The sequence below is a fragment of the Triticum aestivum genome, chromosome 5B (genome assembly GCF_018294505.1).
Source record: "Triticum aestivum cultivar Chinese Spring chromosome 5B, IWGSC CS RefSeq v2.1, whole genome shotgun sequence".
NCBI lineage: Eukaryota > Viridiplantae > Streptophyta > Magnoliopsida > Poales > Poaceae > Triticum > Triticum aestivum.
Window position 1 is genome coordinate 432203443 of NC_057807.1, and position 23530 is coordinate 432226972.

Consider the following 23530-nt stretch of genomic DNA (forward strand, 5'->3'; position numbering starts at 1 on the left):
TAGCACTATATGCATCAGCTCTGAATCATGTCTTGGGTCATTAGTTGGGTTTGCCCGGCTCCCATGTTTTGGTACCTTACGTTCCGCTTCATTGGATAAGGTAGCGCTGGGAGAACTACTGCGATTGTGTCCCGGTTCTTCCGGACAAGCACCTCAGTAGAGAAAGCCGAAAACTGACTGTCATGATACAGCGAGAGCTGGTCAGCTATTCAAGAGGTTGTAAAATCCTTAAAGATTTATTCCGCATAATGCCATTATAAATGCAAAGTGCGACAGATCGTTCTTCCGATCAGGCACCGATAGAGCCCCTAGTACGGTCTTCCGAACACCAGGGGTTGCGCCCACCATACTCGAATTCCTATGGCTAAGTGAGAGTGATAAAGCCCTATAGTCTGATTGCCTGGTTCGTGGTGAGAAACACCTCCTTAAAAGGACCCAACAATGGGATAAAGAGTGTTCAGGTATGTCCCTAACACCCCCGTACTTTTTACATGGGGGAAGAAGCTGATGACTGGCCAACCCTCGGGATTTATATACACTAAACAGCCGCACAGGAAGAACAAACATTCAAATAAAACATGCAATAAATAATAAAAGTGCCATTATCCCACATTACAAAGAATGACATGACTGCCTTCAGGGAAATATAGTGTCTTTGGCACACTTATCCGCCACAAGGCGGGATCCTTTCAGTACACCTTCATAGTATAACTCGGGCTTGCTATGCTCCTTACCCTCCGGCGGTCCCTTAGTCATCATCTTCTCAGCATCAAGCTTCCCCCAATGCACCTTCGCACAGGCAAACGCCATGCGTGCACCTTCTATGCAGACCGATCGCTTAATGGCATCAAGCCGAGGGCAAGCGCCAACAATCCGCTTCACGAGTCCGAAGTAACTGCTTGGAATTGGCTCCGCGGGCCACAGCCGGACAACCAAGTCCTTCATGGCTAGTTCAGCCGCCTGCTGCAGTTCGACCAGCTGCTTCAGCTGATCGATAAAGGGCACCGAATAATTCGGCGCCAAATACTGCGACCAGAAATCCCTCTCCGCGGACTTCTTCTCCTCGGTCCGGCAGAATTGGGCAGCATCTGATATGCTGCGAGGCAGATCTGCAAACGCCCCTGGAGAAACAAGAATTCAGCTTATCGCTTAGAGTTCCTCCCATTACTATGTAAAAATGGCCTTGAGTACAAAAGGCCTTACCAGCCGCAACCTTCCGGGCCTCCTGAATGTCCCTCAGAGCACCTCGGGCTTCTTCCCGAGCATCCTCTACGGCTTGGAGAGCTTGGGCGAGTTCGGATTCTGTCCCTACTAGACTCTGCTCCAAGCCCTTGCTTTTCTTCACGGCCTCTAGGAGCTCTCGCTCAGCTTCAATGACCCTGGCCTCATGCTTCTCATGAAGAGCCTGTTCGGAGGCGGCCTTACTATTGGCTTCGGCCACAGCCTTCTTCAGTGCCTCAATTTCAGCACTCGCCCCTAGAGCATACAATGGAAATATCTTAATCAGGCACAACTTCTAATTCGTGCTCAACTTAGCACAAGGTTTCGACATACCTTGCTTGTCCTCCAACTGCTTCTTCACGCGGCCAAGTTCCTCTTCGGCCCGTTCCAGACACTGCTTTAGTTCGGACACCTCCGCACTATGAGCGGCGGTCATCCCTACAGACGCCTGTTTTCAAACAAAGGGATACACATCATTAACCGAGTCTCCTGCAAAACGGAAAAATTTGATCCCCCTATTCAGCTTTATTTCACCGGACAGTGCATCAGGGGCTACTACTCATAGTATGACAATCTCCCAAAGGTTTCGTAAAAAACATACCTCAAAGCCCTTTATAAGACTAAGGCAGGATTCGTTTAGCCCGCTCTCAGCAGACTGAATCTTTTCAATAACCGCACCCATGAGGGCACGATGTTCATCGACGATAGACGCGCTTCTTAGCACTGTCGATAGGCCGCCCGACAACTCTGCTTGGACAGAGGCCGCTGGCGGAGCAGGCAAGCCCCCCAAAGGCGGCTGCTCACCCGATCCCGGAGCTTTAAAGGTCTCCAGGACCGTGTCCGGCTGGGGTCCGGACCTAAGATCACCCCCGCCATCGACATGCATGGGAGCCGCTGCTCCCGTGTGTCCGGCCCCAGGGATATGCCTCCCTGGTCCAGGTCCCGCTGAGACGACACCTCGGTGTCGCGCCTAGGCTTCGGGGAAGGGGGCTCTGGAGGCGTCTCGCTCGCCAGGGCATCTGAGCTCAGCGAATCCTCCGATGAGGACTGTCCAGCGTGGGACCTCGCCGGGCTGTACAAAACATGGCGACGGTTAAAACTACTACATCCTAATGACCTCGCGCACGTAGGTGTGTGCGGGTTTCGTATACTTACGACTTTACCAGGGGCTGGGCCCTGGGATCCCACTCGGGGCTGCTATCAGCAGCCGTGGTGGACGCCTCGGGGAGGGAACCTTTCCCGCTCTTCGGTGATTCGGCCTCCAGGGATGAGGAGGCCATCCTTTTCTTCCCTCCCCCTGCGGGGGACTCGTCTTCTTCCTTCTCTTCATCTTTGGAGGAAGGATGGTCGCTGGAATCCTTTGCGTCCGAAGCATCACGATGACGAAGGCCACTCCGGGTCTTCTTGACCTTCTTGAAGGCCTCTTTCTTCGGTGCCTCGTAAGGCGCTGGGACCAGCATCTTCGTTAGAAGAGGTCCGGTCGGTTCCTCCGGCAGTGGGGCCGGACAGTGTATCCGCTCCATCTTTTTCGTCCATTCCTGGGATTATTGTAGAAAACATGATGAGTGCGTCGGGATATGCCGGCTAAAACACGGATGGACAAAGCACAACAATGACTTACCGAACTTGCAGAGCGGGATAGTTGATACCCGCGGTCCTCGGCGGAGCCCGGCCACGGTTTGCCGGACTTGAAGAGCACCTTCCAGATGTCCTTTTGGGAGGAGCCATAGAGCTCCCGTAGGGTCTGGTGTTCGGCCTGGTCATATTCCCACAAATTCCAGGCTCGACACTGGCAAGGGAGAACCAGGCGAACTAACATCACCTGGACTACGTTGACGAGTTTGACGTCCTTGTCGACCACGCTCTGGACGCGCGTTTGGAGCACTGACAGCTCGTCGGATGAGGACCAGTTCAGGCCCTTCTCGGGCCAGGACGTGAGCCGCAGTGGGGCTACGGATCTGAATTCGGGAGCAGCGGCCCACTTTTTACCACGTGGTTCGGTGATATACAACCACTGCTGCTGCCACTCCTTGACGGAATCATTGAAGGTGCCCGTTGGCCATACGACCTTGGGCATCTTGCTCACCATAGAGCTGCCTCATTCGGCGTGCTCGCCATTCACCACCTTGGGCTTCACGTTGAAGATTTTCAGCCATAAGCCGAAGTGGGGCGAAATACGGAGAAAAGCCTCGCATACGACGATGAACGTCGAAATGTTAAGGAAAGAATTGGGGGACATATCATGAAAATCAATCCCGTAATAATACATGATGCCGCGAACAAATGGGTGAAGGGGAAACCCGAGCCCGCAGATGAAATGAGGAAGAAACACGACCCTCTCATGGGGCTCCGGAGTGGGGACGATCTGTCCCGCCGGTGGAAGACGGTGGTCGATTTTCTTGGCCAAGTACCCGGCCTCTCGGAGCTTTTTGATATCCCTCTCCTGGACGGTAGAGGCCATCCATTTGCCTCCTGCTCCAGATCCAGACATCTTCGGAGAACCTCTCTTTGGTGGAAAAGAAGAGTGCTTGGGCGCTAGAGCTCGTGCAGAGGGGAATGGACTAGCAGAGGGAAAAGGCGTGGGTAAAAAGGAAGAGACCTTATCTCTTTACAGAGGCGGTAAAAGCTTTTGCGCCTCCCGACTTGCCTGGTGGAACCCGCTCGTTCTCCACTCGCCGCAATTAGCGGTGCGTTTGGGCTACCCATACCCGTATTGATGAGAACCCGCAATAAGGGGACACGATCTCTGCTTCGGCAAGACATGCAGAGGAAACCGCCTCGCGATATGCGCTATGGCTGGTTGTGGGAAAACGGTTCGAATAATGACCCGACCGTAGTGTCATGTCACTTTGTCTAAAGTTGTCAGCAGATTATATTTGTAAAATATCATTCTCTCTACGGTGGTGTATGAAGATCATCTTGCAGATCCGGACACGATCCAAGTGTTCGATAATTATTTTGGAGTATTCAGACAAGGAACCCGCCTTGCAATGCCGAAGACAAACTGCGCGCCGGACTCATCGTCATTGAAGCCTGGTTCAGGGGCTACTGAGGGACTCCTGGATTAGGGGGTATCCGGACAGCCGGACTATATACTTTGGCCGGACTGTTGGACCGTGAAGATACAAGACTCAAGACTTCGTCCCGTGTCCAGATGGGACTCTCCTTTGCGTGGAAGACAAGCTTGGCGATCCGGATATTATATTTCCTTCTTTGTAACCGACTCCATGTAAACCCTAGCCTCTTCGGTGTCTATATAAACCAGAGGGTTTAGTCCTTAGAGGCACAATCATAATCATCATAGGCTAGCTTCTAGGGTTTAGCCTCTACGATCTCGTGGTAGATCAACTCTTGTAACACTCATATCATCAATATCAATCAAGCGGGAAGTAGAGTTTTACCTCCATTAAGAGGGCCCGAACCTGGGTAACATTGTGTCCCTTGCCTCCTGTTACCATTAGCCTAAGACGCATAGATCGGGACCCCCTACCCGAGATCCGCCGGTTTTGACACCGACAGACGCCCTGTCCGTTTTTTGATTTGGGTCGGCGTGTGCACACAATGCTGGCCCGACCATATTTTTGCGGTCAATCTAGCATTACTTCCATTGTTACTTGCTCTGCCTTGGCCATGAATCAAAATGAAGGGGAATGAATTGTTCATATTCATTGCTAGGAGTACACTGTATCCATCCATAATTTCAGGAAATTGTGGTAAATTTATCTCCTCAAGTTTAGTTTAGTACAACACACACAAAAATTATGCACAATAAAACAACAAACGGCTCCAGCTCCCCTGATCTACTTCAGGAACACATACAACAACATAGGATTGAGATGGGATGCTGTTATCTTACAACAAACTGGAAGAAGAACACAGATAACTAGCTATCCAAACTCATGACCTCTTCTAGCAGTTTCTCAAAATTCAAAACCACATATGTGGCAATTCGGGGCCTCTGCCCAGGCATTTGCCACCTTCAGCCCTCCCCAAAGTTGCCTGGTGACAGAAAAAAATGCTAGTGCAAAGACGATGAAGCTATCACCTCTATCTAGCGGTTTCTCAAAAATCAAAACACATAGCATGTGGGAAACTCGGGGCCTCTGCTAGGCAATTTCCAACTCCAGCCCTCCCCAAAGTTGCCTGCTAACAGAATGTGCAACGATGATAGTGCAGGCAATCAGACTAATTATCAGACATTCAGTCTGACTGAATCACCAAAGCTAAACGAGCAATCAGAAAGGTACTCGCTGGATTCCCTCCCAAAATCCACGAGCATCACATCACAGATTCATAGCCATATGAAATCAATCAATCATCCATCCATCAATCCATCAGTTTATACAACACCACGACTCAGATTTCGATTTACATGAACAGACACGACCTGTTTGAGTTTGACATGAGGACATGGAATTTGGCAGTACTCTGCAGTGGAGCGAGCCAAGGACACGGAGTGCCATCTCAATCAACCGGGAAAGGGGTAGATCGGCGGCTCAGCCAAGGCAGCGCACGACGGCGGAGGGGCAGAGCAGAATTGGAGGAGCCGCTCCTTCTTTTGTTCCCATCGTTGGACGACAAGTGCTCAGATCCGACAGGGATCTAAGGTCCGAGCCGCGGGATGCATCGACCCGGTGAGGGATCGACACGGTGGAGCACAGGACGACGCCGGGAGGGAGAAGCGGGGGCGCGTCGGCGCCGGTCTAGAGCGAGGGAGCCGGGGTGTGGGGTATGTCGGCCGAGAAGAAGGCTGGGGATGGAGGATCTCCGGTGCCAGCGCGAGGGCTTCGATGGAGGCGCAACGCAGTCGGTCTCGCTGGGGCGTGGAGGAAGGTGTGTACATGGGAGAGGAGTGGATCGTGGGGCAAAACGGCCGCACCGGGAAGAGAAACGGGGTGAGTGTTGGGTGCACCGCCCGCCCAGCACCTGAGGCCGCGATTTCCATCGGACGACGCAAAACGGTGTGTGCTCGCAAGCTCAAAAAACTGCAGCTGCACTTTTTAGAATTTAGGATAGAAAAATCCTTATGTGTTAATTTCCACCGTGTGGTGCTTTCGGCCCGCGTCACTGCATCCCGGCAAAAATGACAAATCTGACCTATAAACGGAACTATTTCACAAACTGAACTATGTTTGAAAAAATTTCATCCAACTTTTTTATGTAGCGCCTGACATTTAGGCGTCACATTACACTGTGCAACGTCTAACTTCCGGACGCTACACACCTAGATAGTGTCGTACCTCAGGTTGCCTGAAAAATGCTAAATCGGTGTGCAACGTCTAAGAGCTAGACGCTACACTATACAGTGTAGCGCCTAGCGTATAGGCGTTGCACTACTGGCTGGTATACCAAGCTCCTGTCGGAAGCAGCACATCATAGAGCAATGTGTATAAATACGCTGATGCGTGCATGGATAGGTTTGCATGAGAACCAGAAGTAGCATGTCCCACCGATGGTGCCATCAACGTGTTTCCGTCGCATTGGGACAGGCCTGGCCAGGCTCACGTGGGCAGGGCACGTATGCACATGCTGCTCTATCTATCTCGTGTCCATAGCAAAGGACTGAAACGAGCTAGGGGATAGGGCGGCAGCGACGTTTCTGCAAGTAGGTTAGACAGATTTATAGACGCTATGTAATCTTGTACTCCCTCCGATCCGTTTTCTTTTTTCGTTTTTTTCCTTATTAGTCTGCGCGTTTCCAAGCATACCCTGGTTTAACCGCAGTGATTAGCACTGCTTTTGGCAGCTGTAGTGAAACGGCAGCCAATCAAACACGCCATGCAGCGGGCCCGTACTGCGCGCATGGGATAGATAAAAGCAGCCGCAAGTACCGGCCAATCCACTGCATGCAGTGATTAAAATAGGCCAGCGCTTTTCATGCATGCATAGGGGTAAAGCAGTTAAAAAAACAACCAGCAAGCTACTTCTAGGTATCCGAGATGTTACTTATGCGCAGAAAAAAAAGAATCGGAGGGAGTATAGTGCATGTCACACTGACTTGGCATTTTTTAGGTAGCTTGGGGTGCGATGCTGGCTAGGCGTGTAGCGTCTGAGCGCTGTACAGTATAGTGTGACGCCTAGATGTCGGACGCTACATAAAAGGGTCAGTTGCGTGAAATTTTTTCAAACACAGTTCAATTTGTGAAATAGTATTGTCCACAGATCAGATTTGTCATTTCTGCCACTGCATCCCAAGTCTCTACGAATACTAGCAGAGGCGCAGTGTGAGGACAAAACGTGTTACGGACTGTGAATTGGTCCACATGCTCGCAGGCTTTCTTTTCTTAGTAATCTTAGACCAACGAGTGGAGCCTCGTGCAGAGAGAGTACTGCCTCCTGGGCCCCGTCCATCTTGGAGCAGAGCTGACTGATTCAGGGAACACGAAAATCCCACACGTCTCTATGGAATATCAAGGCAACACATCAAAATCGTTTGAATGTGATGCTGGGCAACGATTTCACACAGGTGCCTAGATACTGCCAGCTTTGAAGTGGCTCCACCTCCACGCGTCCAGGATCCCTCCTAGTGAATGAGATGAGTTGCTAAGCGCGTGTCTGGTTGTCATGTCAAATATTATCAGCATTGCATATTGGTCTCAGTTCAGCCTGGCCGAGTAAAAACAGGTTAAAAATCAATATCTGCATGTTGTTTGGTAGTTCGTATTGCATCAGTGCTGATTTTAGGGCTAGTTGTTTGGTTGCACACATATGTGCTTCAGAAGTCGGCAGATGCACATCACACCTGTTTGGCTGTGTACATGTTGATGTTCTGCTCATCCCTTTTAAATTCGGTGACCTTACCACCACATTTATAGCACAACAAGAAGCATAGCATAAGAACAAACTATCTAATGAGTGCGGCGATTTGGAGCTCGGGCTCATCTGAGTCCGAAATCCCTCTCGTCCATATCTGTCTCGGGATGGGAACAAATCCAGCTGGCGTGTCAGATGCGCGACGCGGTAAGTCACGGATACGAGCGAATACGGTACAAAACAGTAGCCAATGCGTGGGTCCGCAGTTGCGCCCTGGACGGACGGCGGCACGGCACGAGCTGGGCCGTGGACTAGGACGTCACATTTTCTATCTGGGCCTTGTGTCAGATAGGGTCCAGGTAGAAAGCTGACATCTGGTCGCCCACCCGTGCGGGATGTGGGTCGGAAAAGGAAAAGGATTTCCCCGTCTCCCTTTGTCTCGCTCATCCTGGAAACCTCTCGCCGCCACCCCCGATTCAGTGTAGGGAAAGCACCGGATATACGTGTTGAGCCGCGCCGCCCCGTGCGTAGTCGCCGGAGAACCTTCGGATGGACACCGCGGGCATGGAGTTCCTGCTGGATGCAGTCGACAGGTTAGGTTCAAATCAGATCTATGTTTTTTCCTTGTTTGATTTTCCTGCAGTAAGCAACGACACTGCGAGACAACGAGCTTACAAGCCATCGTTTTCTTCTGGCTATGGCCACCGGTTCTCTCAGGTTCCCCATAAGAAAGGAATTCGCCGACAGCCTTGAGAATCCGGATCCGGTTCCACTACATTACCTCGTAGAAAAATGGGGGGAGGAGGGAAAATGTGGAGGGCGGTGATTCAGACGGTGGGTCTGCCATGGCTGAGAATGTTGGGGGAGATGGAGATGCTGGTGCGATAGTAGGGGCGCGCCGTCAACGTGCTGCTTCTCCGACAAGGTCAACACAGTCCATTGACAGGGTAAACCGAGAGGCGCCTGGCTGGACTAAGCGGTATGAAGAAAAAAATACAGTGTTTTTAATTTCTGGCATGCGTTTGTAAAATACTGATATGCATGGTAGACATTATGGTCTGGAAGAACAAACACTGATTAAGGGAGTCGTTCATAAGTTCCCTGAATTTATCTTGTGTGGTGAATAAACAATGACTGTAATTTTAGTTCTGAAGAATGTGTGAACTGGCAAAATGCAGTCTTCGCCTTGGCAGTGCGCCGCCGGACAGGGCCCCGTGCCCATCCCGGATGAGTGCACTCGAGCTTTCCGTGCGCAAGTATCGAGAGCAGCCTGACAAAAGCGTAATACGACCAGAGCTAGGCCTTAGCTTCGATTCTTTGGGCGAGGCATATGATTTCTATAATCTGTACTCAGTACTCCTGGGAGATCGGGTTTGGAATAAGATACAGCAAGAGCCGTCTAAATGCTGGAAGAACGAAATGCATGCAAGAAATCGTCCGTGGTTGCTCAGTAAGACAGGAGAAATATTTCTGAAAACATAATTTGTGTAAAAGCATTCGCGGTGCATGAACTGCCGTAATCGTTTACTTGTTGCTGATGTCAATGCAGGGAAAACCAGAAGCCGAGAACAGCAAGTCGTGCAGATGCGAGTGCCCAGCACTAATCAGACTTCTGCGTGCATGAGCTGATTCGCATTTCTGGGACAGCTATGCGTCAGCAGCTCCTTGAGCCGCGAGCACTCGATCACGAGCTCGCGTCTATCATCATAAGAAGGTACACTCAATCCGACCAGGAAGCTACTTCAGACTTCAGAGTGCCCATACATGAAATGGAGGCACAATATGGAGCCTGGATTCACGGTAATCACAGTGCGCAAACTTGTTTTTCCATTTTTGAATACCTCCAAAAATCTGCAACTTTATTCTCACCTCTTTTTTTATGTTCATACCCACGTGTTTTTATCCCAATCAAGACGATTGTATTAGCGGACCATGAATATGTCACCAACATTTCAATCCAGGACCAGCTTGTTGGAAAGGATATCCCTTATGACATAACCTCATCTCAGATGGTGTGTCTTTCATACTTGCCCTGTTTTGTTTCCCATGGTACATTATATTTTTGTGTGCCATCAGTACCTCCCTTAATTTTTTTATTCCTGTGATATGTTTGATTTTCTTGCACAGTTCTTTCTACCAGTTCCACTCGAAGAAGGGTGGATACTTCTGATGTGGGACATGATTCAAGGAAACTCCATGTCATTGACCCCTTCATCAAAGGTGACGGCCCAAGCGAAGCATCAAAAGATAAGCATGAAATGATTGCCTGGAAGCTGCACCATGCATTATTCCAGTGCCTTAATGAGTATTATGCTGGATGGCCTACGCAAGGTGGTCAGTGGGTGACCAAGTACCCGGTTGTAGCGGAAGAAACTTTTACTAAGTACTTTCCTAATCGCGAAGTGTACAGCAAGCATATAAAACATAAGGTTTTTTCCCCGGATATCTGCAAGTGAACTAATTTTTTTATTCATTTTTTTTTTGCATAAATGATCGAACCAAAAGGGGTGAAACTGGAGCTTGCGTGCTTCATGTTGTCAGGCACTATGACCGCTCTAAGTTGAAGATCCCGCTAACAAAGGTGAATACTGAACGTAAACTCTTTTTTTTTTCAGTACTCATTTTATGAGTTATTCCTTTTATTAGTCACACCTGATTCACGCATTTCAACTCCCTAACAACATCAAATCCTATACAGAACAACTTCGACAAAACAAAAAAGCAAGCACTACATGAGTGCCTTAAACTACAGGGGAACTCGTCAAAGTTGGCGCACAATGAACTCTGGACGGTACTAGCACCCAGTGACTCATGGCTTGACTCCAGCTAGTCCATTTAGTGGGAAAATATAGTCTCCCAAAAGGATATGAGTGCCGTGTGACGGTATTTTCTTTCTTGTGCCGTGTGACGGTATTTTCTTTCTTGTGCCGTGTGACGGTATCCATGAATGTTTTTCTTTTCCCTTCTTATTTACCGTAACCCCATGCTTTATGCGAGGGCTATATTTAAATTCGACGATGTAGAACCAGATACATCATTATGCCTGTAAGTTGTGGAACCTTTTATTTAAGTCGCATCAGCTTTCACCCTTGTACCATTATGGTTTCTTCACTACACATATTACGACGTGTTCATATTGTGCCTCCAAAACTGACTTCATAAACGAGCATCACTTAAATATTAGATTTTTATTCATTTAGTGTTCAGAATCCTCACATCTATGCAAACTTAGCCTTACATTTCAGTTTGTCCAGCTTTTTCTCATCGGCCACCGGTACCGGATGAACATAGTTTATCTTCTGCAAAGCCATATTTTCCAATACATTTGCCCTACATAAATTTTGATTTTCATAAACACATGTGCGTCCGCTGTTGTTCGTCATTTTACTTATGCACCGATCCATGACCAAAACAAGGCAGTACGTTTTCTTTACTAGACATATTCAGCAATGAGAGTTGGGGAGTGTGGGTTGGCATTTATGGCCAGCGGGCTGGGCGCGACTGGCTAAACGACCCGCGCGGCTCGTGATGGCTCAGAAACAGTGCCGAGCCATCTCTTGCATATCTGTCCCGCGACGGCGGCTGGACGCTCCGTCGCAATGAATGCGTCCCTGCAACGTTCCAGAAAAGGGCATATACGGCCGGGAAATACATCGGGCAGCCCTGATCCACATGCGAACCATCGGTCTTGATTTCGAGAGCATCTGAGCTCGGGCTCAGAAACAAATTTTCGCTACCTAATTAACTACACAACAACAGATAAACAACCACTGATAAGCATGCATACTAATAGTAGTGTTTAAGGTTTAAGACAACAGGGGCATCCCATGCCCCCTACTTCACATCAGGTCTTGATCCTGCCAAAATATAAACAAGTTTGCAGCACTAGTTCACACCATCAACACAAACTACTAACATGTTTATACTTTAGACTTCTAGAGCGCGAGAGAAATGTTGCCGATGCAGTTGTGCATGCTGCAGCACACCCTGCACATGATCGAGTTGTCGTGGTTGTAGATCTGCACCTTGAGGCCAAGCACGGAGATTCACAAGATGAGGAGGTCGCCGGGGACGATCCTGTGGCGGCGGCAGAAGTACTGCCAGCCTCGGTTAAGGACCATCTGACCCAGGAAGTTCTGGACCTGAACCCAGAACTCGCACCACTTGTTGGCCGACAGCGTAACGACGCGCGGGGGCTTGATCACCAGCCGTTGCTCCATCACCTCCGTGAACTTGGGCGGGATGATGAGCATGGCGAGATCCTCCATGTCCTTGATCTGAACGTAGAAACGCAGCGGCTCTCATGCCCCCTCTTCGTGGCCGATGCTCAGAGACCGTCCCCATGAAGGTGGCTGGCTCATGGCAGCGATCCTACCGGGCAGGTTCACCCTTTTAAGCAAGCAGTTCGTTAGGATCAGGTCCTCGGCGCCCTCGGTGCCAGCCACGACATGCGCTCCTCCACCGGCTACGTCCCACTCCGTCTTCATGATCTTGTCAGGTAAGATGACTTGTGTTAGTAACAAAGCATTGGCAACTGCCTCTAATGGTTGGCGGTTGCAAAGGATCAGTGAGATGATCATTGGCAACTGGCATTGATCAGTGGCAGTTGCCCAAGTGCCAGTGTCACTCATCAGTGCCACTTGCACTTGGGCAACTGGCACTGATCAGCGCTAGTTGCAAAACATGCAATGCTCTGTGTAGATCATAGCACTGGATCAGTGGCAATTGCCAAATCAAATCCAATCTAAGCCATGCCTGGTACAACAAACCTTAATCTACATCTGCGAGCAAAGGGGGGAAATGCAACTTACAGGAGCAGGTGCCGTTGGAGCGTACACCGGCCAAGGAGAAAATCCCGGCGGGAAGGAGAGGCAGGCCGAAGAGGACGAGCTGGCAATGCCGAGGGCCACTGGCGATGCACTGGTGCTCCTGGTTACGCAGGAGGTTGAGGAAGAGGGCGCCGTCATCCATGGCACTGCCGCGCTGCCCAAAGAAAACCCTCGAATGGGGGTTAAAAAAAACCTCCACCCACTGGGGTTCTGAACAGTGGCGCACCTGATGTCTCTTCCAGCGGCGCAACCGAACCAAGGACCACCAGGTCCGGATACAGCGGCATAGACGAAGCAGCCGACACCTCATCGGCCCTATGATGGGGCCTGGTGCAAAAGGGGATGGCGCGCGGATGGCCGCCATCAGGTCAATGCCTGAGTTCACGAGGCCGGCCACCCATCGGTCTTGGATGTTGTTGTTGCCGGCGATGATGGGGTCAGGGGGCGGTGCGGCAGCGAGCGAGCCGTCGGAGGAGAGTAAGGGGCGGTGAGGAGAGTAAGAGAGTGGTGTGAATGGAGGGGTGGACGGTGACACGAGAGGGGGAAGGGAGTTATGAGACATCCCGTCCGTCTCCCGCGCTCTCCGAGGCGTGCAGCGAAGAGGCACGCGTGGCTCTAGTGAGTCTGGCTCGCAAAAAAGCTGCCGATTCGCAGCCGTGCACCTTCCTCACATGCAGTTACTGATGGCAGCCGCTCAACCAGGAGGAGTGCGGGGCCGCCGGCATTGCCTTCCTCGCTTGCGGTGGCCAGTGGCGGCGAGGAGAGGCGCAACGGTAAGGTGGCAGATTATTCGTGCGCTACACCCTCCTTGCCTAAATATGTTTCTGCACAATTCTTTTCCCTCCCTTTAGCAACTTCAGAAACAAGTACAGGATGCAACATCTATTGCCAACTTTTGGAATTGTTTACTCTAGTCAGCTTTATCTCCGTGCTTTTTCTTAGAACCTATCTCTGTGCTATTGCTATTGCTATTGGATGCTTAATCTTCCCATTTCTTGATCAACCAAGTTTGTCACCATCTGCATTTAAGATCAACCTTTAACTATATATAAGCAGTAGATTTTTTAAGGAAGGGGTACAAGGCTTCGGATTTGGAACTGAATCTCACACTGCTTTTACTACTTCCTATATCTGCAGTATGAAGTAGACACTATAAGGTGGGCATACAAACTGAATTTTCTCTTAGCAAGAACAACTACAGCCAACCACATTAACAGACAAATACATTTTACTCTTAAGAGCTAATTTCTCTTATTTCGTTCTGAGTCAACAGAAAGTAATTCAAAAATTATGAAAACATTCATGATTTTCAGCATATGCATATTGGAAGATTTAAATTTTAAAAAAATATACACAACTTTAATAGGCAGACACGTGATGAAAACCTGACAAGTCTTTTCTCTTGGTAGTTGATGTGAATTCCCCACTTCCTAACATCTTTCACCTCTGCTTTGATCCTTGGGAACCCGCTTTTACTAAGTTCTGCAACTGAGCTCATCATCAAGAGCATGCAAATAAGAAATGTATGGAATTACTATGGAAACAAGTGAAAGATGCAGATGCATATCCATGCTAAACTTGAGTAAACTAATGTATGGAACTTCATGACTGCTCGGAGATTGATTAATAGAGAATGTAAAGTTTAAACAGTCGGCAGACAACACATTTGATAGCATGACTGGTAAGAGAATGTCCAATCCTAAAGTGTAAAATTAGAAGAAGGTACATCAGCTCTGTGGAATCTACGACTTTACAAAATGGCATCATGGTTTGAACATATTACATATGGACGCAAATAATCATGGCATGATGGCAAAAAAAAAGGCCATTCGGATCTCAACCACAAAAATCCTCTTGTAGCCCTTCACTATCTTCTAACCTCTATGACCTAAAGGGTAGAAAAACTGAATCAACATAAATATATGACTCTATACTCTGTAGTTTTTTTTGAACGGTCACCGCGGGGGGGGGGGGGGGGGGGGGAGTCCCCACCTGAATATATTGCTCAAAGTGGCCATAATGCCAAATATTTGATCCAGTTTATAAGGAAAACCGGATCGAAAACCTTAACAAGCTGACCCCGTTTATAAGGGAAACTGGGCCGAAAAACCGCACAGTAGGGAAAGATTACATAGGGTGAGAACATATGGACGCCCTGAAGAAGGCAAGACCTAGCCAGCAAGCCAAGAGACCACCACCATAAAAGTCGAGTGGAAGTGGTGTGTCGTCGAGGAATCACAATACCAACACTAAACAACTATCCTAACGCACCACACCGGCGTGCGTACCAACCCCTTGGCACAACAGAGGAGCAGCACCAATCAACGAGTGACCCATCACGAACCTTAACTGGAAACTCCGCCACAGTAAGCCGACACGATTAGCAAGGTGGGAAGGCATCATTGCGTCGTTGTTGAGCAAAGATGAACCGAGATAGCACGAAGAGCACGAAGCTCACCAAAACAGACGACGGTCATGAGAGGGTCTTGAGCTAGCAGAGCAGAGGATGACCAACCCCCAAGGGCAAAGAAGGATGAATGGCGGCAAGGAGCTCCCTAGTGACGCCTTCAAGAAGGTGGACGACATCCGAGGATGACGCCGTCACAGAGCTTTCGCCTGGAGCATAACCGGTTAAATTCCCAGAGGGCAGAGCCGAGAGCTGCGAATCCGGACCAAGAGACAGGAGTGGCACATGAGCCACGCCCCCAAGAGGGTAAGTGACGCCGAAGTAGCGCCGCCGTGGTCAGCTGAACAAGGTCAGCGGGGATTTCTCCCGTAGCACATCCGTCAATGGTGAGCCGCCATCCAAGAGGAGTCGAGGGGCTACAGAGGACAAGACCGAGACGGACATGTGAGGCGGATGGTGAACCGAGGGAGGACGAGTGGAGCAGGCCGCCGGTGAGGAGGGTGGAGACAGAGCCAATGGATGGGAGGAGAGGATGCATTTTTGGATTAGAGGATCTGGGAAGAACCTGGCGATGGCGCATCTGAGCGTGCAAGAGCATGCCGCACAGGAGCCAGGTGACCAGCCGAGGGCCACCCCGGCGTGGAACAGGTCCAGCGCACACGACGCGACGCAGGGCAACCACCAATAGCGTCGGGCAGCGCTGGGATGGACAGCCCCAGATCCAGGTGAATCCCACCGGCAGCGACGTCGGCAGGCTCCCTTGACGTCGAGGACACCAGTGAGGACCACTGGTGCGACGCCGCCTGCAGGTGAAGCCACGAGACAGCGACAACCCACCGGGGGATCTGGGAGATGGAGGGCTCCCAAGATTCAGGAGCCACGACGCCACCTTCGTTTGGCGAGCGCGCGGAGGAGCACAACGACAACAGAACGAGCGGCGGTGGAGGACGAGGGAGGAGGCCCGTGGCAGAGCATGGGACGGGGCGCAGGGGCAAAGACATCCAGGTCGGACCCTGCCATGGCGGCCAACACGGCAGGGCACGAACGCGGAGGGGAAAACCACCGGTCTCGGGCGCTGCCGGACCCAGCTCGCAGTGCAGCATGGGGAGGTGGAGGGGGTCGATGCCTACGGTGGAGAGGGACGAGAGCCAGCTAGGAAGCCAGCCGGAGCCGAGGCAGCCAAGCGGGAGGGTGTCGGGTCCGAATCCGGCCACGGGCAGCCCCCCCCCCCCCCCCCCCGAGCAGGAAGAGGGCGGATCCGGAGGTTGGCATGCCAAATCCGGCACGGGAGAGGGAGGGGGAGATCGGCTCGGGGCGCCTGCCATGGCCATGTCAGCGGAGCTTTCGGGTTGGATCTTGAAGGAGCAGGTGGGGGGTGGTCGAGGCGGAAGGTACCTCGCCGCCGCCGTCCGCCGCTAGGCTTCGCCCCGCGGCCTCCTCCGGCGACAGTGAGGGGAAGGAGTGGTGGAGAGGGGCGGAGGGTAGGTGGCGGCGGCGGCCTCCAGAGTCGCCCGAGGAGAGCGACCCGGGAGGCTACAAACATATCCTGCATATATATATATATATATATATATATATATATATATATATATATATATATATATATATATATTTCCGTGAGTTTGCGGGCATAAATAAATAAATTTATTTTCATTACTGTATTGGAGACATGCAAGAAAGCTTACATCCTTTTCCAAGCCCTTGTTCCAGACTTTGAGCTCCTGGGTTTGCGTGTTCAAGCATTTCATCTCCTTGGGCTTGAGACTTTGAGAGCCAGTTTAACTCCCAACTTCAATTTTCCAGTAGTGTAGTTGTTTCACCTTGTCATCCAGCTGAAACCTCAGGCTCTCGATTTCCCCTGAAATCGCGCAAGAATCGTCCTTAGAGACCATCGAAAACTTTCATTATCACTAGCTTTCTTCTTCCCACTTGCAGCTGATTCTGGCCAAAAAAGCTCTGCATTCCGACTGCTGCAGAGAATCATTTGTGCATTCGGCAAGTAAAATGTAACAAAAATGAGACATGCATGAGATATGACACAAAATTTTCAACTATACTTGTTCATAAGGGCGTTGTGCACTTCTAGTTTTATCAACCAACTAAAATGGCAAGATGATGGTGAGTGGTCTGATATTCATTCTTGAACAAAATTCTGCTATTGGCCGCCGGCCCTTTCAAAAACCTGCCCAGGTTATGGATAGCGCCGATCAGAAAGCGGATAATGGAACATACGTCTTCTCCATTTCCAAAAAATAAAAAACGTCTTCGCTTCCCGTGCGTGCCCGTCTCTTATCTCCAATGGTTCGAAGCGGAACACGGCGGCCGCCGCGGCCGAGGAAAATCGAGGATGTGCGGGCCGCAGGCGAGCGGCGCCGCGGCTTCGTGAGTGGTGGGGGCGGATGGACACGGACGAGCACCTCTAAGAGGATGCCACCATGCTGGGCTCTTGGCGCTCACCGTCTCCCGCTTCGATGCCGACAAGGTCAATGGGCTCAAGCGCCTCCTCGCCCTCTTCGGCTCTTCCCATAGGTTCGGTTCCTCCCGTCCTCTGACGCCATGGAAATTTGAGATGATTTGCGTGTGTGCGCAGGTAGGCAAGAACATGGCAGCGTTCTCATTCCATCTCTTCACGCAGATCACGCAGGTTGGGTTCGGCTCGCGCCTCCTCCCCTCGTCGGATTTCAAATTTTCGATTTGGCATAATATTGCATTGATAACAATATTTGACCTATCTGGATAAAAACTCGGTACTGGTAATGAAAAAATATTTAGTTCCTTTACATTGAATTTAAAAGGTAAAGCAAATATTTACCATCTGTCTCCATGATAATATACAATGATATTACGACCGACAAAGTTTATGAGAAACTGATAATAAAGATAGACAAACTGATTGATTACATTACAATAAGGTCACTCACACTGCATAGTATATATCATAGTGCATGATACTGCTTTAGTTACTGTATTCACACTGCATAGCATCATATTATCATTTCATTTATCCATTTGTAGAATCCAAACATAAAGTTGTGGATATGATCTATTTCTTAAAAACTTTTCTCGTTTAATGTATTATACTATTCCACAATATGATGCAACAATCTTCTCTCACATTCTTAACTGCAATGCCGCATCATCGTTTTCCTTAAGTGGCACTGCATTGATACCCTTTATGATACTTGCACCGGGACAGGTCTAAGGTACGATTACTCATCAGCCAGATCCCAGACTCGTCACTGCTTCCTTCTCGATGCTAAAATATTCAGCACTAACAACCGTCGAGTTGACCATTGCCGATCGCTGCCCAAGTAAACTTTCGTTCTCTTCAGGGTTTTGCTGCAGTTGCACCCAGGGATGTTGCATCACCTTCCTCAACCTATCAAGCTTCTCTGCAACTTCCTTCATCGATGGCCTATTCGTACCGCACATCTCCAAGCATTGCTTCGCTAGCTCCGCGATCTCTTCAAGAACCTCCATGTTGTCTTGCTTGATCCCATCATCCAAGATCTCCTGAAGCTTATTCTCCTTCACTGCAGACATAAACATCATTGATAGGCTCTTCTCTTGGTCAGAGGCATCAAGACTAAAGGGCTTCTTCCCCGTGAGCAGCTCCAGAAGAACGACACCAAAGCTGTACACGTCACTCTTGTCTGTCAACTGGCATGTTTGCATGTACTCCGGGTCAAGGTACCCGCACGTCCCTTGTACAAGTGTTACAAATTGTGACTCATCGGTTGGTGCCAGGATAGAGGCACCGAAGTCGGAGACTTTAGCCTTGTAGTCGCCATCAAGGAGGATATTGGAGGACTTGACATCACCATGAAGGATTGGTGTCGAAGTGGATGAGTGAAGGTAGGAGAGCGCGTCCGCGGACTCATGAGCGATCCCCAAGCGAGTGGCTAAGGGGATACGTCGGCCATGGTTGCCGTGGATGAGATGGAAGAGAGTGCTGTTTGGGACGAACTCATAAACCAACATGGGGACTTCCACTTCGAGGCAGCATCCCAGAAGCTTCACAATGTTTTTGTGGTTGATTTGGGATAGGATTAGCATCTCCTTACCGAACTCTTTCTTGTGTTGCTCGTTGATGGTCATGCATCTCTTGACCGCCACCTCCAAATTGTCCTTGAAAAGTCCCTTGTACACGGTCCCGTGCCCCCCATGACCTAAGACTTGTTGTTCGCTGAACTTGTTCGTGGCTTGCTGCAGTTCTTCCTCTGAGAAGATTTTGAATGTAACGCCTTGCTTCTCCTTCATCTCTTCAAATAGTATAAGGCCGCCGTGCTGCCGGAAGTAGTTCTGTTTCATGTTCTGTAGCTTCCGTCTCTCTTGGATGAAGCATGCAAAGGCAACAAAAATCACAATGATGACAAGTCCAACACTTGCACCTGCATGATTATCAATCCAAGTATAGTTATGAGATACCTTCTCAAATGAATTTAATGTCTTGTTTTCTTCTTTTCAAATCAAACACAGTGGCCCACTTGAAACCTAGTATGTTGGAGTTATGTTTTGTACTATGGTCCAAACTAAGAATTTTTTTGGTCCTTCAAACTATTTATTTGGTTCACTTTCCCTTTTAAAGTATTGTTGGATCAGTTTCTCCTTCAAACTATAGTGTCTAGTTCATTTCACTATCGAGACTAATTTTGGACGACATCGGTCTTGACGTTGTGGACGGTTGTTTTGCCAGTGCGTGACATGCATGCCATCCAAATACTGCTTGTTCCAATTTTATTTTTCCAAATACTGCACACACAAAATGACACGTGGTAGCAGCACGCACCACTTTTCGTTGGCTGATGCACCGTCGTCTATCAATACCTGACTACTCCGGGGTCAACCTCATTTTTGAAAAAAGAAAACAATACCAGAGCATTGATGGTGGGGCGCAAGCTCGGTGAGCTAGGCAACCACGGCCATCACCATGGTCTTCGATGACGAAAGCGTAGGAGGCAGTCATACCCAATATCTGATCTTCCTAGAACTTGGATAATGCCTTGCGGGCAAAACCATTGTCGAAGTCATGAAATCGAGCATCCAAGAAAGGTAGGGGATAAAGACATAAATGTAAGTAGTATAGTTTTGGAGGGGTATATTGAACCTAAAACATATTTGAGAAAAAATAGCAAATCAATAGTCATTTTGGGTAGGTGGGGGTGGGCGTTGAGCTTTTTTCCCCTTCTTAGTAGTGATGATGTATATGCTCACTTAGCAAAGAGAAGAACACACCTACAACTGGCACCGCAGGAAAATGGGGAGACTTTGGAATTGGTACGCAGACACCATTTGCCATATAGTTCCCAGGGTGGCATGAGCAACTGTATTTCCCCTGCGTATTCTTGCAGATCCCTCGGCCACAAGGATTAGCTTTTTCACGGCACTCGTCAATATCTGGGAAAGAAATGTTTTATATTCAAGTAGTTATACAATGCGTATACTTATGATCTACATGAGATGGTGAAAATGTAAGTGAGGTAGAAGGAAGGAAAACGGAAGGTACCTTGGCATCCAGCCGTGATGTAAGGGTTGCCTTTGTACCCATTGGAGCACTTGCAATGGTAACCTGGATTGTTGGTGGTGGAATCAACACACGCACTATGGCTGCTGATGCACGCATAGGTACTCATGTTCTTTTTAGCTGCCTTGCAAGTCCATGGTCTTATTACCCAGTTCGCGACAAGAGGAACTCCCTCCTTGTATGTCTCATAGAATACTTTGGGTTTGACATAGCTGGTGTTGAAACTGAAAGCTGCCTTTTCCATCACTATCATGTAGTTGCAAGGGTAGTCTTTCCATATTTGAGCAGTGTTGTGTTTTCGTTGAAATAGCCACGATAATACTGTATTCCCTTTGGGACATCGGCTTGACAACAGCCAGCGCCAGAGCATTTGCCATTCTCGAGGGTGACATTCTTGCATGTGGAATAGCAACCTATTACGTACTGCACACAAAACGAACCAAACAAAACTTATATTATGAGATGTCCTTTCTGTGTGTGTGTGTTGGGGGGGGATATGGGGTGTCTTTAACCAGAGTAACGGTTTAAATTAGGAAATTACGTGATTTTTATCCTAAGGAAATGTTATTTTAACCTATTATTTGTAGAAAAAGTCTTGCAAATCTGTTCACACTGGTTAATGGTAAGAGTTTTTTTTCTATGACAATCGACAAATCAACTTTTCTCTATGCACCATATCGTTAGCTTTAGAAGTATTCATCCTATTTTTCTCCCCGCTATTTGGAAACTTAAGATAGCACCTAGAACTCACGCATTTCTGCGTCTGATCCTCAAAATAATTATATGGAACCTAGCGGATTTATTCAATGTAATGCTCACAGCGCATGAATCGTTACAATATACATCTTCTCTACTGTGTTGTGGCCAAATTTCAACTTGTGTGGGAGGAAAGTTAGTTATTTCTGAATCTTTGCAAAGTTTTTGGGAAGGTGCCATTAATACTGTAACTTGTAACTAATGCAACGATGTGAGGATTATGGAATAGCAGGAACGAAATTGTGTGAACAAAAAAGTCTGGGTTAATATGGAACAGTTTGTCCCCTCGAAAAAAATAGTGATAATAATAGTATGGAACAGTTTGGGACATGATCATGGCCTACATCGGGAACTGGAAGGTCCCTTGCAAAGGGGCATATAGATAGACTTGCTGGAAAAAGTTGGGGCTCTGTTTGTAAGGAGGGTGAGAGAATTTAACCTCTAGCACTACCAGGGGCTGGGGGGTAGAAGTGCAAGCTGAAAATTAAAGGTATCTTTCAAGCCGAGTCCAGCAGAGCTTTGATGTCATAGAAAGCTCAGAAGAATGCACTGGTAGGAAGTGGTAGGAAGAATGCATACATGCTCACAAGATTAACTATTAGCTATCAGACGACAACGCGTGAATGGTTCATCATTTTGTTATGTAGCATGTTCTTTGCCTGGTTATCTGTAATTAAAAACGGATGTCTACTTAACTGAAAAACACTTGTAGGTTTCATCATCTACATAATGAAAATGGAGCTAGAGAGGTTTTACTCGCTGAAAATTAATAGAAGTAACGGTTTTTTCCTTCCCAAATACTTTGACATGGATCAGTAATTCAGTATAATAAAAATGCTGAAATTACTCACAGTAGAGCTCATCATATAAGCGACAGCATTGCACCCGATGACGATAATTTTGTTATCCACTTCCGATATCGAGAAGGGTGAATTTGTGAAGCTCAAGCTTGCATCAGAGTAATTCGTCGTGCGAGTGGCTTTCAAATAGCACTGCCGGGACATCCTCGTCATCATCCAGACCTTGCTGCTGGGTACGGAGATCTTGGTCACCTCGATGTTCCCTTTAAAGGGCTTCATGGTGCCGTTGATGCTCTTGCAGTTGAGGCTAAAGCCACTGTGCAACGCGCAGTGCTCGCCGATGCCGAACGGGAACGGGATTGCAACGTCGCCGCACTTGGCCGGGCAGCCGGGACGCTGGCCTGCCGGTACATCGGCCGTGGCCAGCACCCATGTCGCCGAAAGGCAGATAAAAAGAAGCCGAGAACAACCCGGCTTCATCCTTGCGTGAACTAGTAGGTGTGTGGCTGTTTGCCCCTGGGCTCCTTGCTGACCATGGCGCTACCGTGGGCTATATAAATAGATGAATGAACAAAGCAACAGTAGTTCTTTCTCGTTATTGGCTGCCTTTTTTTTTGCGAGGGACTAGAGAGCGACTACCAGTTGACTAGGGTTAAGTGATGAAGTGACACAGGCAAAGCGTAATAGCTGCATTATCACCCCTGCCTTATATGGCCATCTTACTTCCTGGCATATTTGAAACATCAATCCATGCCTGAGTCAGATTTGGCCTTCCTCATCCAGTAGGGCCTTCAGCAAGCAGCTTCAATTCCATGACCGCTTGGGTGGTTCAAGATGGAAACCTGCCTGTGCCTGAATATGCTCTTTTTGGCATGACAATATAGGTTCGTTGACATGCTAGATTGTCGATGAATATATTTGTTAATCTACTAATTAGCTACACTTCCAAGTGTATTGTTATTATTCAATTTGGACAGCCCGTGGATTTCTCCAAGCACACAAAACAGTGTTCAATGAAATGCTTGTGAGGTTGTGAAGAATAGCTTGTGGTTTTTGGTCGTTTTCACTATGCCGTTGTACCCACGGTAGTGTTGAAGTCTGTTTATGTATCTTTCAGCAACTCTGCTACATTTAAATTTTACGGCCACCTTGTAAATGAGCATAATAATCAAAAATGTTTTCTTAAGGGAAAATGATCATCGAAAGTTATATCCAGTTTGTTCTCCAGTGAAAACAGTTT

The 23530-nt window shown here is 48.7% G+C and overlaps 1 long non-coding RNA gene and 1 pseudogene across 1 annotated transcript; one reads left to right on the forward strand and one right to left on the reverse strand.

Annotated features, from left to right (window-relative positions):
- The first annotated feature begins 9134 nt into the window (after positions 1-9134).
- LOC123116324 (uncharacterized) lies at positions 9135-11024 on the forward strand. Its single transcript, XR_006457033.1, has 6 exons — positions 9135-9424; positions 9524-9774; positions 9888-9986; positions 10102-10357; positions 10480-10555; positions 10673-11024. It is a non-coding gene; the product is annotated as an uncharacterized lncRNA (long non-coding RNA).
- A 7282-nt stretch (positions 11025-18306) lies between these two features.
- Positions 18307-22785, reverse strand: LOC123116325 (wall-associated receptor kinase 2-like; annotated as a pseudogene).
- Between the last annotated feature and the right edge of the window lie 745 nt (positions 22786-23530).